Here is a 15957-nt window from a genome sequence, read left to right as displayed (position 1 = left end):
AGTGCAAAAAGAGGCAACATAGGTAGAGAAAGAGGCAAGAGAGGTACAAAAACAGGAAGGAAAGATGCAGAAATAGAAAAGAAGGGTGCAGAAAGAGCCAAGTGATCTATAGAACAATACAACAGAGGATGCTGAAAGAGGCAAGTGAGGAGCAAAAAGAAGCAAGAGAGGTATAGAAAGAGGCAATAGAAGTGCAGAAATAAGTAGCAGAGGTGCAGAAAGAGACAAGAGAGATGCAGTAAGAGACAATAGAAGTGCAGGAAGAAGCAACAGAGGTGCAAAGAGAGGTAGGGGGAGTGCAGAAAGAGAAGAGAGAAGTGCAGAAAAAAGCAAAAGTGGTGCTCAAAGAGGCAAGAGGGATGCAGAAAGAGGCAAGAGCAGATATCTGCAGAAAAAAAGCAACAGAGGGGCTTAAAGAAGTAGGTGGTGTACAGAAAGGAGCAAGAGATCTGCAGAAAAAGTAAGAGTGGTACTGAATGAGGCAAGTGAGGTAGAGAAGGAAGCTAGAGATTTGCAGAAAGACGCAATAGAAGTACAGAAAGCAGCAACAGAGGTGCCATAAGAAGCAAAAGGGGTGCAGAAACTGTCAAGAAAAGTACAAAAAGAGGCAACAGAGGTAGAGAAAGAGGCAAGAGAGGTGCAGAAACAGGCAGGAAAGGTGCAGAAATAGAAAAGATGGGTGCAGAAAGAGGCAAGAGATCTGCATAAAAAAAGTGATAGCGGTGCTGAAAGAGATAAGTGAGGTACAGAAAGAGGCAATAGATCTGTAGAAAAAAGCAACAGAGGATGCTGAAAGAGGCAAGCGAGGAGCAGAAAGAACCAAGAGTGGTGCAGAAAGAGGCAAGAGGGGTGCAGAAAGAGGAGAGAGAAGTGCAGAAAGAAGCTAAAGAGGTGCTCAAATAGGCAAGAGGGATACAGAAAGAGGCATGGGCATTGCAGAAAGAACCAAAAGGAGTACAGAAAAAAGCAACAGAGGTCAAGAAGGAGGCAAGAGGGGTGCAGAAAGAAGTAAGAGACGTGAAGAAAGAAGCAACAGAGGCACTGAGAGAGACACAAAGGGGGTAGAAAGGCAAGAGAAGTGCAGAAAAAAGCAACAGAGGTACAAAAAGAGGCAAGAGTGGTTCAGAAAGAGGAAAGAGGGGTGCAGAAAGAAGCAACTGATATGCCGAAAGATGCAAGAGAGGTGCAGAAAGAAGCAAGTGAAGGGCAGGAAGAGGCAACAGAGGTACAGAAAGACACACAAGAGGTACAGAAACAAGCAAGAGAAGAACTGAAAGAGGCAAGAGATTTTCTAAAAAAAAGCAACAGAGGTTTAGAAAGAGCTAACAGAGGTGTATAAAGAGGCAAGAGAGTTGCGCAAAGAGGGAAGAGGGATGCACAAAGAGGCAAGAGAGGTACAGAAAGAGGCAGGAGGGGTACAGAAAGAGGAGAGAGATGTGTAGAAAAAGGTAACAGGTGTGCAGATAGAGGCAAGTGAGGTGCAGAAAGGGGCAAGAGAGGTGTAGAACGAGGCAATATAAGTGCAAAAAAAAGAAACAGTGGTGCAGAAAGAGGCAAAAAGGGTGCAGAAACAGACAAGAAAAGTGCAAAAAGAGGCAACAGAGGTAGAGAAAGATGCAAGAGAGATACAAAAACAGGAAGGAAAGATGCAGAAATAGAAAAGAAGGGTGCAGAAAGAGGCAAGTGAGCTGTAGAAAAATGCAACAGAGGATGCTGAAAGAGGCAAGTGAGGAGCATGAAGAAGCAAGAGAGGTACAGAAAGAGGCAATAAAAGTGCAGAAAGAAGCAACAGAGATGCAGAAACGGGTAAGTGAGGTGTAGAAAGAGGCAAGAGATCTGCAGAAAAATGCAACAGAGGATGCTGAAAGAGGCAAGTGAGGAGCAGAAAGAAGCAAGAGAGGTATAGAAAGAGGCAATAAAAGTGCAGAAAAAAACAACAGAGGTGCAGAAAGAGGCAAGAGGGGTGCAGAAGAAGGAGAGGGAAGTGCAGAAAGAAGCAAAAGTGGTGCTCAAAGAGGCAAGAGGGTGCAGAAAGAGGCAAGAGAAGTGCAGAAAGAACCCAGAGGAGTGCAGAAAGAAGCATCAGAGGTGCAGGAGGAGGAACGAACGGTGCAAAAAGAGGCAAGAGCAGTGCAGAGATCGGCAACAGAGGTACATAAAGAGGCAAGAGTGGTGCAGAAAGAGGAAAAGGAGGTGTAGAAAGAGTCACAAGTGTTGCACAGAGGGAAGAGTGGTGCAGAAAGAGGCAAGAAGGGTGCAGAAAGAAGCATTATAGGTGTTGAAAGAGTCAAGAGAGGTACAGAAACAGGCTGGAAAAGTACAGGAGGAGAAAAAAGGGGTGCAAAAAGAGACAAGAGATCTGCTGAATGAAAGCAACAGAAGTGCTGAAAGAGGCAAGTGAGGTACAGAAAGGGGCAGGGGATCTGCAGAAAAAAGCAAGAGAGGTGTTCAAAGAGGCAAGTGAGGTAGAGAAAGAAGCACGAGAGGTGCAGAAAGAGGCAAAAGTAGTACAGAAAGAAGCAACAGAGGTGTAGAAAGAGGCAAAAGGGCTGCAGAAACAGGAAAGAAACTTGTAGCAAGAGGCAAAAGAGGTAGAGAAAGAGACAAGAAAGGTGCAGAAACAGGCAGGAAAGGTACAGAAATAAATAGGAAGGGTGTATAAAGAGGCAAGAGATCTTCAGAAAAAAGTAACAGGGTGCTGAAAGAGGTGAGAGAGGTGCAGAAAGAGGCATGAGATCTGCAAAAAAAAACAACAGAGGAAGCTGAAAGAGGCAAGTGAGGAGCAGAAAGAAGCAAGAGAGGAGCAGAAAGAGTCAATAGAAGTGCAGAAAGAAGCAACAGAGGTGCAGAAAGAAGCAAGAGGGGTGCGAAAAGAGGAGAGAGAAGTGCAGAAAGAAGCAATAAAGGTGCTCAAAGAGGCATGAGGGATGCAGAAAGAGGCAAGAGCAGTGCAGAAAGAACCAAAAGGAGGGCAGAAAGAAGCAACAGAGGTCCAGAAGGAGGCAAGAGGGGTGCAGAAAGAAGTAAGTGAAGGGCAGGAAGAGGCAACAAGGTGCAGAAAGGCGCAAGAGTGGTGCAGAAACAAGCAAGAGAAGTGCAGAAAGAGGCAAATGAATTGCTAAAAGAAGCAACAGAGGTTTAGAAAGAACCAACAGATGTGTTGAAAGAGGCAAGATAGTTGCATAAAGATGGAAGAGGGATGCACAAAGAGGCAACAGTGGTACATAAAGAGGCAGGAGGGGTGCAGAAAGGGGCAACAGAGGTATAGAAAGAGGCAAGAGAGGTACAGAAGCAGGCAGGAAAGGTACAGAAAAAGGGAACAGGGGTGCAGATAGAGGCAAGCGAGGTGCAGAAAGACAAAAGAGAAGTGCAGAAAGAGGAAAGAGCTTCAGAAACAAAGCAGCAGATGTGCTGAAAGAGGCAAGTGAGGTACAGAAAGGGGCAAGATATCTGCAGAAAAAGCAAGAGAGGTGCTGAAAGAGGCAAGTGAGGTTGAGAAAGAAGCAAGAGAGGTGCGGAAAGAAGCAAAAGGGGTGCAGAAACAGGCAAGAAAACTGCAAATAGAGGTGACAGAGGTAGAGAAAGAGGCAAGAGAGGTGCAGGAACAGGCAGGAAGCGTGCACTGATAGAAAAGAGGAATGCAGAAAGAGGCAAGAGATCTGTAGAAAAAAAGTAATAGAGGTGCTGAAAAGAGGTTATTGAGGTGCATAAAACGGCAAGAGATCTGTAAATAAAAGCAACAGAGGATCCTGAAAGAAGCAAGTGAGCATCAGAAAGAAGCAAGAGAGGTGGAGAAAGAGGCAATAGAAGTGCAGAAATAAGCAACAGAGGTGCAGAAAGAGGCAAGATGGGTGCACAAAGAAGACAGAGACGTGCAGAAAGAAGCAAAAGAGGTGCTCAAAGAGGCAAGAGGATGCAGAAAGAGGCAAGAGAAGTTCAGAAAGAGGCAAGAGATGTACAGAAAGAAGCAACAGTGGTGTAGAAGGAAGCCTGAGATCTGTAGAAATAGGCAAGAGATTTGCAGAAACAGGCAAAAGAGGTAAATAAAGAGAAACTATAAGTGCAGAAAGAAGCAAGACAGGTGCAGAAAGTAGCATGGAAAGTACAGAATGTAGCACCAGGGGTGCAGAAAGAGGCAAGATAAGTGCAGAAAGAAGCAAGTGATGTACAGGAAGAGGCAAGAGAAGTGCAGAAACAGGCAGGAAAGGTGCAGAAACACACATGAGAAGTGCAGATGGAGGCAAGGGAATTGCTTAAAGAAGCAATAAGTTCTGGAAAAAGCAAGAAAAGTGCAGAAACAGGCACATTAGATGCAGAAACAGGCAAGAAAGGTACAGAAATGGGGAAGACGGGTGCAGAAAGAGACAACCGGTGTGCAGAAAGAAGCAAGACAGGTGCAGAAAGAAGCATGGAAAATGCAGAATGAAGCAACAGTGGTGCAGGAAGAGGCAAGAGAAGTGCAGAAAGAAGAAACAAAGGTACAGAATGAGGTAAGAGAACTGCAGAGAGGCAAACATGTTGCAGAAACATGCAAAACAGGGTCATAAAGATGGAACAGAGGTGCAGACAGAGGCAAGAGAGGTTCAGGAGCAGGTAAAAGGGGTGCAGAAAGAGGCAAAAGGGATGCAGAAATGTGCAAGATTGGTGCACAAAGAAGCAAGACCAGTGCATAAGAACCATCAAAGGTGCACAAAGAGGCAAGTAAGGTGCAGAAGGAGGCAAGAGAACTGCTGAAAGAGGCAAGAGAGGTGCAGAAAGACACAAGGGAGGTGCAGAAAGAAGGAAAAGAGGTGTTCAAAGAGGCATTACGGGTGCAGAAAGAGCAAGTGAAGTGCAGAAAGAGGCAACAGATGTACAGAAAGAGGAATGAGGGGTGCAGGAACAGGCCGGAAAGGTGCAGGAATAGGGAACAGAGGTGCAGAAAGAGGCAAAAGGCGTGCAGAAAGAGGCAAGAGATCTGCAGAAAGAAGCAACAGAGGTGCTGAAAGAGGCAAGTGAGGTATAGAAAGAAGCAAGAGCTCTGCAGAAAAAGCAACAAAGGTGCTAAAAAAGGCAAGTGAGGTGCAGAAAGAAGCAGGAGAGGTGCAGAAAGAGGCAATAGAAGTGCAGAAATAATCAACAGAGGTGAAGAAAGGGGCAAGAGGGGTGCACAAAAAAGAGAGAGAAGTGCAGAAAGAAGCAAAAGAGGTGCTCAAAGAGGCAAGAGGGATGCAGAAAGAGGCAAGAGAAGTGCAGAAAGAGGCAAGAGATGTACAGAAAGAAGCAACAGTGGGGTAGAAGGAAGCAGCAGATCTGCAGAAACAGGCAAGAGATTTGCAGAAACAGGCAAAAGAGGTACATAAAGAGACACTATGAGTGCACAAAGAAGCAAGAGAAACCATCAGAGGTGCAAAAGAACCATCAGAGGTGCAAAAAGAGGCAAGTGAAGTGCAGAAGGAGGCAAGAGAACTGCTGAAAGAAGTAAGAGAGGTGCAGAAAGAAGCAAGCGAGGTACGGAAAGAAGGAACAGTGGTGTGGAAAGAGGCATTACGGGTGCAGAAAGAGCAAGTGAAGTGCAGAAAGAGGCAACAGATGTACAGACAGAGGAATGAGGGGTGCAGAAACAGGCCGGAAAGTGCAGGATAAGGTGTTGCGTGCTTATCTACGATCCCGATCGATACTGTGACCTTATGCCCCTATTCGGCTATAAATCCATTTATTCCCTATATTGGCATAACCGTTGGAGTGCAATATTCAGTAACTCATCTCTGGCCTCACACGAACAGAGCCACATTCCAGGATAGCTTTCTCTGCCACTTCCTTTGCAACCAATTAGTGCAATGACAGAGCAGAAGTCACTATCTGAGATTCCTAGATTAACACTCTGAGTTCTTCAACAAGATAAAAACTCAGCAAACCTGGAAATCTCCGCTTGCTGTGTTTTGATTAGTAATAGAACTCTAATGAGCACTGATAAACGATCACTTCCTAGTGACATCTTATTGACGTCTTATGTCCAGCAAACTTACGTCAAACAAGGCACCTTTCAGGTATAAATATTACCAACGTTGCCTTAAGCAATAGCTGTTTGCTGTTGTTCGCTGAATTGACGCTAGCTGCCTCAATGCCATCGCTGCTATCTTCGCTGCTGCTGAAGAAGCTGTCATGCTGATGATACCATAGCTGCTACTGCTACTGCTATCGCTGCTAACTAGCGAACGATGGTGTGGTGAAGCTAGGAGCTGAACAGCCGTCCCTCTGCAAGAGCCGAGCAGATGCAAGCTGCCCGCGGACGCTGTCCCCCCTCCTTCTCCTCCTCGACGCGCTGAAGAAGAGACGCTGCCTTTCTCCTGCAGAGAAATCCAGCTCCGGCGTTTCTGGTCTACCCTTGCGGGTGACTGGGATATCGAGTCCTGAGGGAGATACCAGACCTCCATCATTCTATTCCAGAGGTATGGTGTTGACTAAACCCTTGAGAGAGAATTCTTGAAGCAAACCTTGGCAAAACCAACTTAACTTAAAGCTACTTACTTACTCCCCTCCCAAGTATTAGGCTTAGGTCAGGTACACTGGGGTAGGCATAGTTAGAAGCACCAGTTGAGTATTTTAGCCTAATGTATATATGAATGTATATATGTTTTATTACTTTTAAACCATTGTATGGCTAAGAAACCATATCAATGCTTTTACAGAATTATTTCGCAATACTTATCTTACTGTACGTACTTTTTATAATAACAAGTCTTGCAATTGTGGCAATACATTTCTCTTGTACGAGAAGAAAGACTGTTCAATAAATGTTAACCCTTTATTGACAAACGCCCGTCTCTCTGTTCTCTACATATTGTGAAAGTAAACTGCACCAACCTGACTGAGTAAAATAACTGTCTATTGTTTCACACGACCCTAGAGATTGACTCTTGATCTGAGGAGCAAAGTTGTCATGTTGCACGGTTGTTGGAAAACTGAATCCCTTCTTGTCTGTGCCAGGGAAGCTGATCACTTCCTATTTCAGTCAAGAAAGTTTCCAGTGACCTCTGAGCTAGTTATTAACAAACCCAATTAAGTTTAGCATAGTCAGTAGAGGCCTGGAAGATCCGCACTTCTACGTCAATACTACTGTTTATGTTATTCCAATGCGCAGGGCCTATTGGGAAAATAAGAACTACGCTACATGGCACCCAACGTTAGGTAAGGCGATAAACTAACGCAAGACGTTAGAGTAACTCAGTCGTGCATATTTCACACAGACCCCTTTCTCCCGTAAATACTCCAATAGATGTCTGGAGTGGGTGAAAGGTTAAAATCCGCCCGAACTCAGTAGGAAGAGATTCCTATGTAAAGCTCTGGTTTATTCAACGCTGAAGGATACAGTGTTTCAAAATATTGTGCACCTAATCTTTGTCTCCTTGGAGACCAACTCTGCAAAGCCTGCATTTATAAAATGACAGACAGTGAAGAAGAAAGGGAAGCAGTTAGACTGGCAACCCTACTGATAGAGGAAGACACGAGTCTCCTAGACACAGACCCGGATGCAATTATCATCCCGGTCCACTTAAGAAAATCTATAACTTTAAAACTTATAGAAAACGGACTGACACCACAAGGTGGTACAGTAATTTTCGTGATAGAGGCACACAAATATTGGCAGACAGAGGTATTCTATTCATGGATAAACTTTCCAGCGGCAAACGCTAAAACAAAAGAGTTTCACTATTACAAAATAGAGAAACCTCCGGAAGAGTACGCTCCTTTCGAGGAGACTGAAATCCCACTAAAATTCCAAGAGCACCTGCTCTGGTTTAATGGCGCCCTAAAACATAATGATCATATTACCAGGCTCGGTCCACTAGGTAGACCAGGAGCAACGTGGCCGGTTCTAGCCAGCTACACACCACACCCGGACATTGCAAAAATGTCTAGAGAAGAGCTGTTCGTTCAGCTAAAAACATTAATAAAAATACATAGGCAATTAGTCCAATATGTAATGCGGACTGCAACAGTCCAGCCAGCTGTTAATGTACCACAGCTGACCCCACATCAGGGGAACACTAATAAAATTACACCACAGAACATACAGTCATGTCTTGGTAAAACACCCGTAAAACGGGTACAAATTCCTTTCTGGTTAGCACAGAAAATCACTCAAATAGAGGCAGTATTTCCTGATACTACCCCTATAGAGAAACACAGAATCTTGACCATCTGCCTTCCTATGGGAATCGCACCACACGTGGAGGACTGCGACACTTGGGGTACAGCCTTTGCTTCCATTTACACAAAAACACACGGTGTTCCGTCTATGGCGGTAATACCTGAAGTGCTAAAACAGATTCAAAATGAATACGGTCCAGAGCCAGCTTTAAATCTTGGTATGAAATTACTGAAAGACTTCAAGCAGGTCTCGGCTATATTATTAGCCAACATAAAGGGAGAAGCAGCATCCGTGGCGATCCGCCAGAAGTTGAAGGAAACAGATATAACAGAGCAGCCAGTTGAGCTTGCCAGAATCATAGAAAAATACTATGAAGAATTAGGTAGAGACAGCTTGGGTGGGAAACCAGTAAAGCCCCAACTGCTCGAAAATCCTGAAAAATGATTTATTAAAAATAATTCAAATACTCCTAAAAAGAGCTGGGATGGAAATAAACAATCCACTCCCAAGGAAAAAGTTTTCCAGTCCAGAGGGAAAGAACTCCGACTCAAGAACACCAGTCTCCCCAGAGGGAGCCCTCTGAGAAAAGATATAACCTTAGAAATAGGGATAATTTGAAAAAACCTGATAGATATCAAAGTATTGATACACGTCCCTCTCGATCTTTTTCGCAGAAATCGGAAAGAAGAGAACGGTCAGACCCAGGAGAGCACACCAAGTCCAAAGACAAGGAACCTGCTCAGAGTAAAAAATATCAATTTCCAAAAAAGAAGGTAGCCAGTATTAGAGTAATCAACCATGCCGAGAATACTGAGGACACAGTTGAAAAACGGGGATTGGGCATTGACAATGTTGGACAGTGCAGCAGAAATCAGTATAGCCTGCAAGATCCTGATGAGTCATCTGGAGACAGTGGACACGAATGAATTCATTCAGGTTGAAACTGCTGACACCAGACTTAGCGAGCCCCATAAAATATACTAAATAACATTGCGTATAGAGGGTGATAAGACTAGGAAAATAAAGGGTCTCTTTTGGGATAAGCTCTCAAAAGGCTATGATATTCTGTTAGCTGAAAAAGATTGGCCCCCAGAGTTTGTCAGGGAGTGCCCTCATGGCGAAGAAGTGATTATGCCAGCCTTCTCGAATCACATTCCGATTCACAAAAAATATACATATGCAAGGAAATAGGCAGTAGCCCAGGCACCGGCATTGTATAAAAATAATGTAGGATGGGATGAGAACTCTCCTCCTCACAAAATCCAATTAAAAAGTGAACCAGCTGCCCAACGGCAGTATCCCATTAAGCAAGAAGCTAAAAAACAGGTCAGGGAGATCTTAGATCAACTTGAATACCAGGGGGTGATTGAAACATGCACCTCTCAAATGAACAATCCTTTGTTTCCTGTCTCCAAGCCAGACAATTCATATCGTCTAGTTTTGGACTACAGACATCTTAATACATGTTGTAAAACATTTGCAGTACAAAACTCGCATAGTGCAGCCCTAATGAATAACATAGTTAGGAAAAAATATAAAACGACATTAGACATATCTAATGATTTCTTTTGTCAAAACATTGCACCAGAAAGCAGATATTTGACCGCTTTCTCAGCATTTGGGTCGCACAAAAAATTCTGTCGACTCCCACAGGGGTTCAAGAACAGCCCAGGACTATTCTCAGCCAGGGTAACAGAGTTACTACAAATCTATGATGATGAGGCATTATCTTACGTAGATGATATCTATCTCACAGATGACGACTTGGATACTCACTTGAAAAGAGTGAACACCATTATACTTGGGTTCGCAGCAGAGGGTTACAAATTCAACTTTAAAAAGTCTCGAATTGCCCATCTGACAGTACTATTCTTAGGGTACGAATTATCAAGTGAAGGAAAAAGCCTAGCGGACAACTTCTTAGAGAAGTGCGCTGTACTCCAAGCTCCAAAAACGCTGAAGAATTTACAATGCATACTAGGTTTTCTGAATTTCAGAAGAACTTACATTCTAAATTACGCAGAGAGGGTTAAACCTCTCTACGAACTAATTAAACCTGATTTTAAACAAATCGATTGGACTCAAAAACACACAGAAATTTTGAGATCACTGCAAACAGACATGTTAGCTAAAACAAAATTAGACACACGTGACAATACACGCTGTCTTGTAATCCGAGTCATCCCAGGAAGATGCGGATTCACGTACCTGACCTCTAATGAGGGAGAAAAGGTACCAATTTCAATTAAATCTCACTTGTACACACAAGCAGAAAAAGCATTCAGTCTCACAGAAAGAACTGTGAAAGCAGTGCAAATCGCATTAGCAAATGAACGAGAACTAGCACACGGTAAACGGATTAGTATCCTCACAGCGGAATCCGCCTTTGAGGCGCTATTCAGCCCAGTAAACCTGCCTACAGTATCACTGGATCCGAAATGGATACAGTGTGTAGATTCTCTAGGAGCGGAAGATGTGAGATACTATTTCGCTCCACAATTTGAAGAACTGAATGATTTAGAATATGAAGAAGAATATCCTCTGCCAATCGAACTTCTGCCTCTCACACAATACGCCTGTATAATCTATACAGATAGGTTTGTACAGCATTTCAACGTAGAGAGCAAATCCTACGATGCAGCCTGTGCGATTTTTAAAGGTCGTTGGCTGTGCGGTAAATTCAGACCAAAAGTAACAAAAACTGAATCATTGAGAAACTGTTCGGCTCGGAGAGCTGAAATCAGATGTTTAAAGATGGCGCTCGAAAATGCAGAACGTGAATTCCCGACACTTATCGTGTGCGATTCTCATTTTTGCGTCAACTCTTCCAATAATAAAATGCAGAGGTGGATTGAAAACGACTACAAAGATGACACAGGTGCCACAATAAAGCATAAATTGCTCTGGAAACAGGTAGCTCTTTTACATAAAGAACTACAAAAGACTCACGTGATTCACGCACAGAGTCTTCAACGTGATGGCGTTCACGTTGCAGGGAATTCCTTGGCTAATACAGCCACAGCGGAAGCAACTAAACCGGCTTCCGTAGCCACAAAAAAGCGTACAGAAAAATACATAGACGGGGAAACCATGCTGGCAGTAAAAACGACCGTAAAAGGCGACTGTGCAGCACTACCCGTGAACTATCCACTCAATTATGCATACGTAATTGATGCAAACTCCGTTCCTTTTGCTCGAATCCCTGGAGTGGGGGATAGGGTAATTCCAAACACGAACAGGAGAATATTTTTAATAGCAGACGCACACATGGGATTGGGTCTGAGACACCAGACAATCAGGGACTCTCTGAGAGAGTTAGAATCAGTATACTGGTGGCCGGAAATGAGTGAAGGCATTCATGAGTTTGCAAAAAACTGTGAAGACTGCAACAGAGATCGCAGTGGTGAACCATGCTACTGGCTACCAATCAGAAACTGCGTAACGCTGCCTACACCCCATCCTGCGTCCCATTAAAAATTAAGACTAAACACACTTAAAAAATGAGTCCCCCAGCGCTCGGCTGACGCTAGAACGGTTATAAAAGATTTGCGAGTCTTTATCGGCACATACGCAATTTCCACGTTCCATTCTGACCAGGGTCCTGCTTTTAGCTCTCGAGCTTATAAGGAGGCCATGGCCAGCATGGGAATTGGGTTGCGGTATTCTTGTCCGTCGCACCCCGAAGGGAATAGTGTGGTTGAAAGAAAAAACCGGGACATAAAGCGATCTATAACAGGGAAGGTATTAGGTTCAGGCGCTGGGTGGGTCAAACATTTAACAAGTGTCCAGTCCAGTCTTAACAATTTGCCAAGAAAATCTCTAAAAGGTTTCAGCCCATACGAACTATTGTTCGGAATTAGAATGAGAATTCAGGACTTAGATAGTCAGGTATCAGTGGTACAAGATAAGAAAACAGACTTTGACATCAAAGATCGTTTGGCTGTTTTACAGGAACTGAATGAAACAAGAAAATCCTTAAGCAACATTAAGTTAAAGCAACAGCCAGATACCACTGACGAGGCACCACAAGCAACAGCCCCAGCAAGGCCTGTCTGGATTCCAAAGATTGGGGATCTAGTCAGAGAAAAAATTGCGGTGAAGAAGGAATTTGGGCCTTCTTACAGAAAAGCAGTACCTGTCTTGGCAGTCACCGGAACAAGATCAGTTGTACTACCGCCCCTTGCTGGTAAAAAGGAGAAAAGAGTCGTGTCTATCGACCTGGTAAAACCACAACCATGTGGCCTATAATCAACAGTAGGCCCAGTGGACTCCCAAGAAACAACAGAATACCCAAACTTGCAACAATCCAAGAGGTTCAAACTGAAAGACTAATCACATTCGATCAGCCTGCAGTGCACAAAGAAGGACTATGCAATAATGCCATGGAAATCGTGCCTCTTGAGACACAGATTGAAACAGTTCGTCAAGAAACACCAGTCTACAATAATGTGGCATCAGAAAGTGCTACCGAGAGACGGATTTAAGGAGCAATCCCAACAATTGACAGAACTGCCTCTGGTTATTTCATCAACTTCGACAACTTCTCTGAAGATCAAAATGACCCCGAAGTGATGCCAGAAACAAAAAAGTATTCTAAAGAAAATACAACAGGACTCCTTCAACAAATCAAAGAATTATATCTGGATTCACCGTTGATTGAGCATTGGATTATTTCAGGGGTATTCATACTCCTACTATGCCTAATTTTAATTGTAATTTTAGGAAAGTTTATTACAATTGAATGGACACAGCAAGTCAGAACATCAACCCAGTCCTCAAACCAAACAGATCATCACACGTGAAGAAAAGAGAACTGTCAACAGTAAATGTCACAGCAATTCCAATACCTGGTGGGGTAGTATGGGAGAAAACTGACTATGAGATCTATGGTCCGGTCGAGATCCTGAAGTATCCTCATCAACTGAAGGTTTCCTTAAGTGACTTTGTAAAAGCTAGTACATTCTCTGATGATTGGGACTTTAACAGTATTAATGATATGATGTCTGATTTAGTAATGTTAGCTAGATTCACAGAACATGATTATTTACAAGGTTCATCTAGTTATGAGCAAACATTCTGCTACACACATTATGGCGATCATTATTTGCATAAATCTGCACAGCCTAGAAATGTTTTTAAGTATAATCAATGGGAACAATGTGCTACACCACCTAAAAGCAGTTCTAAAGCATTTTTTGAGAAATTCAAATACTTCTCAGGGTTTAACACCAGTGATGCAGAAACGTTTTATTACAAAATGTTAGATAAAACAGGAATGAAAACAATGCTGACAAATTCTAAATTGATATATTCAGAAGCATTTTATGACAAAATGATGACATTTGGTTTTGATTATTGGAAAAATAACATTGAAACAAAGACCATTTGGGGTACAAAAGATTGGCAGGTACAAGGCCTTGAAGCACTATTCAGAACCTGCATATTACCAGAACAAATGATGTTTTTAAATGACACAATACACCAAACATCCTGTCTTGGTCTAGCTAAGATCAAAGACCTTAACAAACCGTCTATTCCAAAGACAATACCTGAGAATACAACAACAGATATTGAGATAGACGTATCACAAATTTTACATTTTAACAGAACACATCCTGATTGGAAAAAGTGGTTAATCTGGCCTACTGATACAAACAGCTGTCAAGATAGATTCCTGAACAAAACACAGGGGTTAAAAATGACCAGACAAGACCCTAGATACTCCCAGAGACAACATCCAGGGATAGTAACAACATACAGTGTAGGGAAACTCTGCCTCGAATGGCTAGGATCATCCACACTGGCTGAAATTAAGCAACACTTGTCTTTACTAAAAGATGGTGCTGATTTGCGCGATTTCATTCTTGGACCACGCAAACAGCGTCAAAAGCGTTTCATAGCGACCAGTATCTATGCTGCGTACAACGAGGCTTGGAAAGTCACACAAATTGAAACAGCAGAAAAAATACGAGAAATTGATCGTATTAATTTGGAAAAATCACTTTCTGTAGTGGACAATGGGTTAATGACTCTGTCCTCCAGAATATATTCGTTGGACAATATTGTATCTTCTGCCTTTGACATAATAGACAGAGACTTGCTAATGTTACAGCATGGCCAATCTCAATTACGTTCTATTGTACAATTAGGCTGGACGCTGCAAAATCTTCGTTCAGGCTATGTGCCTTGGCGTTTATTCAACACAACGTCATTATTTTCCATTTTTAACCTTACTGATAAACAAATCAGTTTGGCATAAAAAGCAGCAGACTATACAATCCTGAGCATCGAAAAACTTAAGAGATTACCATTGACAATGTCAGAGAGTCCTGTCATTGAATGGATAATACACGGAATTATCACTATTCCGATAACAACTTTCCGATTTAAAAAATGCCTTGAATACATACCTACTGGCCAGTATGAACGATTGGGTAAAGGATATGTAAAATCACAATGGAAATTCCCATACACACATTCATGCTATAGTGACAGCGACAAAAATGTATTTCTTAGTGGGGAAAATTTTAAACATTCACTAAGCGGTATACTTTTGTGTCAGGGTATTAATTTACACGGAGCCTGTGAAGGAAATTCGAACAACCTTTCATGCCACCAGCTTGTCACACCTGCAACTCAGATAGAGCCCTTCTTTATGCAACTTGCTAACGGGAGTTACATTCTTAGAACAGATCACAGATGTTGTGGTATGTGCCAGGGAAAAGTTATCTAGTAAGAGTAACATCCATGGTCAAATGCTGTATGCAAGCATTGTTTCCGAGCGGGCCTGTAGACACAGAGACTCCCATCTGGCCTCGTCTGAATCTCTATTCTATACGAATTGATACTTTAAGCAAAATGAAGTCTGTGCTTTTGCAGACAACAGTGCCGATAACGTCATCAAAAGAGACATATGATCTTCTAGTTGCAAGGACAGCTACGGAGGTTCATGAACTTTTATCAACAAATTGCCCCGTGCATTTCGTTGAAATGCTTAGCCAACTCCTTAACATGTCTAGTGCCACAGGCATCCCAGGCATATTTAAGACGATTTTTACGGGACTGCTAAAACCATTTCAAGCAATTCTGGGAATCGTTCCAAATTTTGTCCACTCTGTTTTTGGCGGCATACCCCTATTTTTGGGACTTGTAGCAGGAATTTTATTTTTGACCCTTCTGCTTCGTTATGGCAAGCCAAAGCTCAGACATAGCTCCCATGGGAATGGAAGAGACAATCCTAGCAATGCGCTACCGGTACAGAATAACTAGAGTCCTTGGATTGGCCAGGCTGAGAGATCTAAACATGACCTGGTTCCTTTCATTCAGACCTATATGGCAGAACTGTATCTTACCGGTACTTCGATGTATGCTATGCGGAGATGAGTGCGTGTTGGACATCTGTCTTTCACTTCCATCAGCAGTACCAATGGACGTCGATACTTTGCTCAGTCCGATAACGGCTCACGCATTGTGTTGTCCCCAGCGGCTACCAATCCTGATGACGGCATTCGTTGAGACTCCTGTGCTACGACTAGGTGGTAACAGTGGAGCAAGTGACAAAAGCAGCATCAACCAGGTACGACCTTCTGTGAGCATTGCTGATCCCGACTATGATGACAGCAATCATTCTCACACTTGCCAAGTTACAGCACTATCGAATTTGGTCGAACTGTCACCTGATTTTGTAGACCAATTCTTTGAGAGCCTGTCTGATATGATGTTCTCACCCGAACAGAAATAATAACTTTGGAGAAGCTTTCCGACACACAGCGTTCCCATGAACTCTGAATTCGGCCTTCAGTTTTGAACAACAAAAACTGCTA

This window comes from Lissotriton vulgaris, chromosome 8, assembly GCF_964263255.1.
Source record: "Lissotriton vulgaris chromosome 8, aLisVul1.2, whole genome shotgun sequence".
Lineage (NCBI taxonomy): Eukaryota > Metazoa > Chordata > Amphibia > Caudata > Salamandridae > Lissotriton > Lissotriton vulgaris.
The sequence above is the reverse complement of the archived record's forward strand: the minus strand, read 5'-3'. Positions refer to the sequence as shown.